The sequence below is a fragment of the Sander lucioperca genome, chromosome 15 (genome assembly GCF_008315115.2).
Source record: "Sander lucioperca isolate FBNREF2018 chromosome 15, SLUC_FBN_1.2, whole genome shotgun sequence".
NCBI lineage: Eukaryota > Metazoa > Chordata > Actinopteri > Perciformes > Percidae > Sander > Sander lucioperca.
Window position 1 is genome coordinate 33,940,872 of NC_050187.1, and position 5,000 is coordinate 33,945,871.

The window sequence follows — 5,000 nt, forward strand, 5'->3', positions numbered from 1 at the left end:
AGCAATCATCACCACATGAATATCAGAGCTGGAGCTTAGAACACACGTCCCCAGTAACCCCCATACCACAAACCTAGAAAGACTGTTCATTAGAAACACTAACATTCATTGAACACACCACACCCACACAACACACATCCACATCCGAAAATCTTTCAAAAAAAAAAAACAAATGTCACCATCTAAATACATATTTTGAGAGACGGTTTTCTCGTATGTTCTTTTCCTGCCCTGCCTGCCTGTCCCTGCCTGCCTGCCTGCCTTCCTGGCCTGCCTGCTGCTTGCGCTGCCTGCCTTCCTGCCTGCCTCCTGTCTGTCTGTCGTGTCGCCTGTCTGCTGTCTGGCTGGCTGCTCTCCTGTGTGTGGTCCTGTCCTGTGTACGTTCTACTTCTCCATGCAGCTGGATCAGCTGGTTGTGTCAGGTCCGTTGTCGGTTAGCTGCATTGGCGTTCTGCAGACTGCTGAAATCACGTCAAACTGCCTCGAGCTGTCAAAACAAACAGTACCAAAAGCACTGTCAACATCAGGCAATACTACTGTGGGACACAAGTTTTATCTTTAAAGGTCAAAATATTAGGGAGAGAAAAAGCATAACATACATAATACGACATTGCTGATATACATTACCATATTATGGGTGGAACAGTACATGTATTCTTAGTGAACTTGAAACGGTAACGGCCTTCGTCTCGTTTTCGGCTCCATGATATTTACAAACTGGAGAATACCCTTATAAAAGAAATAAAACTCTCGGGTTGAAATGAAATTACTGTAAATTGTGGAACTACTGTAGACCGCGTGGTTTCTTCTTTAGGGACACCTAATCTGTAGCCCGCCCTTACTCTGGAGCTCCCCGCTCGCCTACTGTCGAGTCAGTCCGCAGGGAGTCCAGTGACACGGACAAGCTAAATATTCCTGCCATATACAACCACACATGGACGTTAGCTGGATCCCTTCTCCTCGCTCGACCACAAATGGCCTCCCTGTGCACCGTTTGCTAATTCGCTGTTTTGCTCCGTATTAGCTGTTAGCTTTCCGCCGTTAGCCTCTTAGCTCCTGCTGTTAGGCTCTAACCTTCGCTGTTTTTGCTGTTAGCTCCCGCCCTGTTAGCGTGTGAATCTAGCGCCACAATTCCGCCAACTTGCTCTGTGTAACCGAACTGCTCTGTGCTCACCCATCTGAGAGCCCAGCGCTTGTTCCTCCCCATATCACACTAGCGTGTGGGTCGTTATTTAGTTTTACAAGTTTCCAGATGTAGTCGGAATGATGTGGGGTAGCTAACTTATTGTTTACTGTTTATATCTACTTTAGCGACGCGTGTCCAGCTGTGTTCAGCCTAGCTCAGGAGACAGAGCTGCAAATGCAGACAATAAGAGAAAAAATTGCCCGTTCTGCATTTTTTTGTTTTGCTTTTTCCCTCATGTGTACCGAACCGTGATGTCTTGAACGCGAAGTATAACCGACCGTGACTCAAGTGTCCCTGTTCCACCCCTAATATATATATATAAGTATATAGTAAGGAGTATATATATGTATACATACACACACGCAGTATAACATTATATAATTATATATAATATATATATATATACATAGTATATAGAAAGTATATAAGGATATATTATGGTGGTTGTCAGTGGTATATATATATAATTATACAATATCGATAGACAATATATATATATATACCCCATATATATCATACATATATATATACATACATATATATAATCTATATATATATATAGATATATATATCTATATATTATATATATATATATATAGATGGTGTGTAAGTAAGTATATTATAGATATAGATAATACATAATATAATAAGATACATATATATACACACACAGATATATATATTATATAATAATATATATCAGATATATATATCTATATATAGTCTATATTATATATATATATACACTAGGCAGTGTGTACGTGCATTGTGTTACGCGTGCAGGGTTGTACCTCCCGTGGTGTATAGTGCAGTGGTGTATACCGTGCAGTGTGTAACGCCAGGCATTGTGTACAGTGCCGTGTCGGTACATGCAGTGTGTAATCGTGCAGTGGTGTAACAAGTCAGTTGTAAGTGCAGTGTTACAGTCAGTGTGTATAGTCGTGTGTAAACAGTGCCAGTGTTACAGTGCAGTGTGATAGTGCATGATGTGTACAGTGCAGTGTGTACAGGTTTTTTGCGCACAGTGAGTTACCCGTGCTGCTGGTGCAGCGGCCGCTGAGAGTGTTCCGGTCTTGAGTTGTTCCTAGCATGCTCGACTCATGGCACGCGCATAAGCCAAACCTCTCTGCAGCGCAGCGCATTCCTGCTGACGCTCACCACTGCTCTGAAGATCCAACGCACCTGCAGACAGACAGTGTCGCACAGGTGAGACCAGGCGCCGACAGACTGTAAACCAGCCGCCAGACAGCCATAACAGGCCGACATAGCCAGGGAGACCAGCGACAGACAGCCAACCATGGAGACGCAGCGCAACAGAGAGACAAACAGGCAGACAGACAGACTAACAGGTCGCACAGACAGACAAACAGGCCGACAGACAGACAAACAGTGAGAGTAGCTCCGACAGACGCTAGACATGCTGACAGTGTGCCATTTGGAGAGGAATGTGAACCTGACCTTTACCTGAATAGCTTCATCGTAGAACAGCGAGCGATATCACCTCTCCTCTCGTCTTTATATACTGACTAACTCTCTCTCTCTCTCTCCGTCCTCGTCTCTCGGGGTCTCACTCTCTCTCCTCTGACTCGTCGCTCTCTCGCTCATCTCTCTCTCGCTCTCTCTCTCTCTCTCGTCGGCTCTCCAAGGGCTCGCCCCTCTCTCCATCGGTCTCGAGTCTACGACCTCTCTCTCTCGCTCGTTCTCTCCTCTCCATCCCTATTCTCTCTCTGTCTCTGTCTTCCTCTGCTCTTTCCCTCTTCGTCTTGGTGTCGCCCGTCTTCCGTCCCTCCCGCGTCCTCGTGCTTCTCCTCTCCCTCATAAGTGACCCAACCTTCGGTGGTTTCATGGGTTCTGGTTTTAACTCGGTACCGCGAGCTGCAGGTGACGACACGGCGGATTATTGAAGTGTTTTAAATTATTTCAGACCACACACACACCACACACACACCAACACAACAGACACACACACACACACACACAGCACACACCCACACACAGTGAGTCAGCAGGACTGATGAGTCAAGCCGCAGACAGACAAGACAGACTAGAGAGAGACAGGCAGTCAGACAGACCGTCTCTGGCAGTGTCTCTCACTGGTGTCTCAGCGTGCATGACCCCGGGTTATGGCGTCCTCCATGCTGATCCTGGCCTGCCGGCACTGCTTCAGCCCGCTCGCCGCCAACGCCTCCGCCGACTTCATCCTGCACAGGAAACAGAAACACACTGCGCACAATGCGCCAAAATAAACCTAGTCATACGTTTTTCTGCAGCTAGCTTCCCATGAACTTATTTAACTGAAGGAGGAGTATGTGATGTGAGCTGATCGGCAGCAGAGAAGGTCCCGAATAACATAAAGATCGCTGCTGACTCTAAATAACCTTTGGAAAGTCTTTCAGCTCCTCAATTAACCCGTACAGTTTCCAACTATTATACACTGAGGGTCAAGCCTTCCTCTCACCCTTGCTCTAACCCTGCTGTTGTGTGTGTGTGGTGGTGTGTTGGTTTGTGTGTGTGGTGTGTGTGTGTCTCTGTGTGTGGTGTGTGTGTGTGTGTGTGTGTGTAGTGTCGTGTGGTGTTGTGTGTGTGTTTCTCTCCTCCCTCACGTCCCCAACTTTTAATCCCATTCATACTTTTTGAAAATATTCACTTGGGTGCAAAATTTGGTTTTATTATTGTACTGTGTGGTGATAGACACAAGGTAAGGGGGGCTGGTCACACACCACACCCACACACCACACACACACACACACACACACACACACAACCACACCCCCTTTGTTTTCCCTATCTTTGGTGGGACCTGTCTTGACATAATGCATTCCCGACCCCTTACGCCAACCTTAACCATCCCACACCCTCAGACAGACCTTACCTTGTGGGGTCCGCATTTTGTGGCCCACAGGCTGTGCAGACCCCACAAGTATACTGGACTATACCGTTTTTGGACCCCACGAATATACGTAAAACACGCAACACCACACACCACCACAGAATATTTTCAAAAAGTATGAATGGGATTTAAAAGTTGGGGAGTGGGGAGAAAACACACCACACACACACACCACACACCACACCACACACACACACCACACACACACCACAGAATATTCTCATAAAGTATGAATGGGATTTAAAGTGTCCAGATATCTGTCCGTTCTGTGGGATCAGATAATCTCTAAGCTTCTGTATTTGTCAGTTGGTCAGAAACAGAAAACCAACATGGGTACAGTCAGCTGACTGCAGAGTCGCTGTTGCATTGTGCTCTGTGATTGGTCAGAGGCCGTGGGTTCCAAGGATCTACGGATTAAACCGTTACACCACTCAACATTTCAGACACAAATATGTGACACAGCAGAGACAAAGTCTTTCTACCACAGCTGTCTGTATGGAACAACGTCCTCTGAACGGGTCCATATTAAACCAGAACCAGCTGTAATTTAACCCTACAGGACTAATGTTCAGCAGCATTGAGTCACTAACCCCAGACTCCATGTAATAATCAGACTTTATCATCGTAAAACACACTTCATTCGCTACGTGGCATAAATTAATTAAACTTTCAAAAGCCTCTTGGTTCATCTTTCCACGTGTTCCAACAATCACCACTCTGTTTGGTTGTATAAACCCTTATTCACCCATTACATGTGGAGATATGCTGCTCTATACACACTAAAGTACTGATTATTTACATGGAGTCTGGTGGGTTTGGTGATGGGGTTTCACATCATTTCACACATTATGGGATGGATCCCTACAGAGATAGACCTTTAGTTAAAGATAGATCCTTTTAGTTTAACATGAAACAGCCCCGAAA

At 45.6% G+C, this 5,000-nt stretch overlaps 1 protein-coding gene and 1 long non-coding RNA gene across 2 annotated transcripts in view; one reads left to right on the plus strand and one right to left on the minus strand.

Moving 5' to 3' along the window:
* LOC116034480 (acetyl-coenzyme A synthetase 2-like, mitochondrial) overlaps positions 1-5,000 on the plus strand; it is a 575,508-nt gene that overhangs the window by 400,364 nt on the left and 170,144 nt on the right. The window lies entirely within an intron of this gene.
* Positions 1-5,000, minus strand: part of LOC118493217 — a 13,931-nt gene that overhangs the window by 2,025 nt on the left and 6,906 nt on the right. The window contains exon 2 of the long non-coding RNA XR_004895204.1: positions 2,688-2,692. This is a non-coding gene — a long non-coding RNA (uncharacterized LOC118493217). The remainder of the gene's footprint in view (positions 1-2,687; positions 2,693-5,000) is intronic.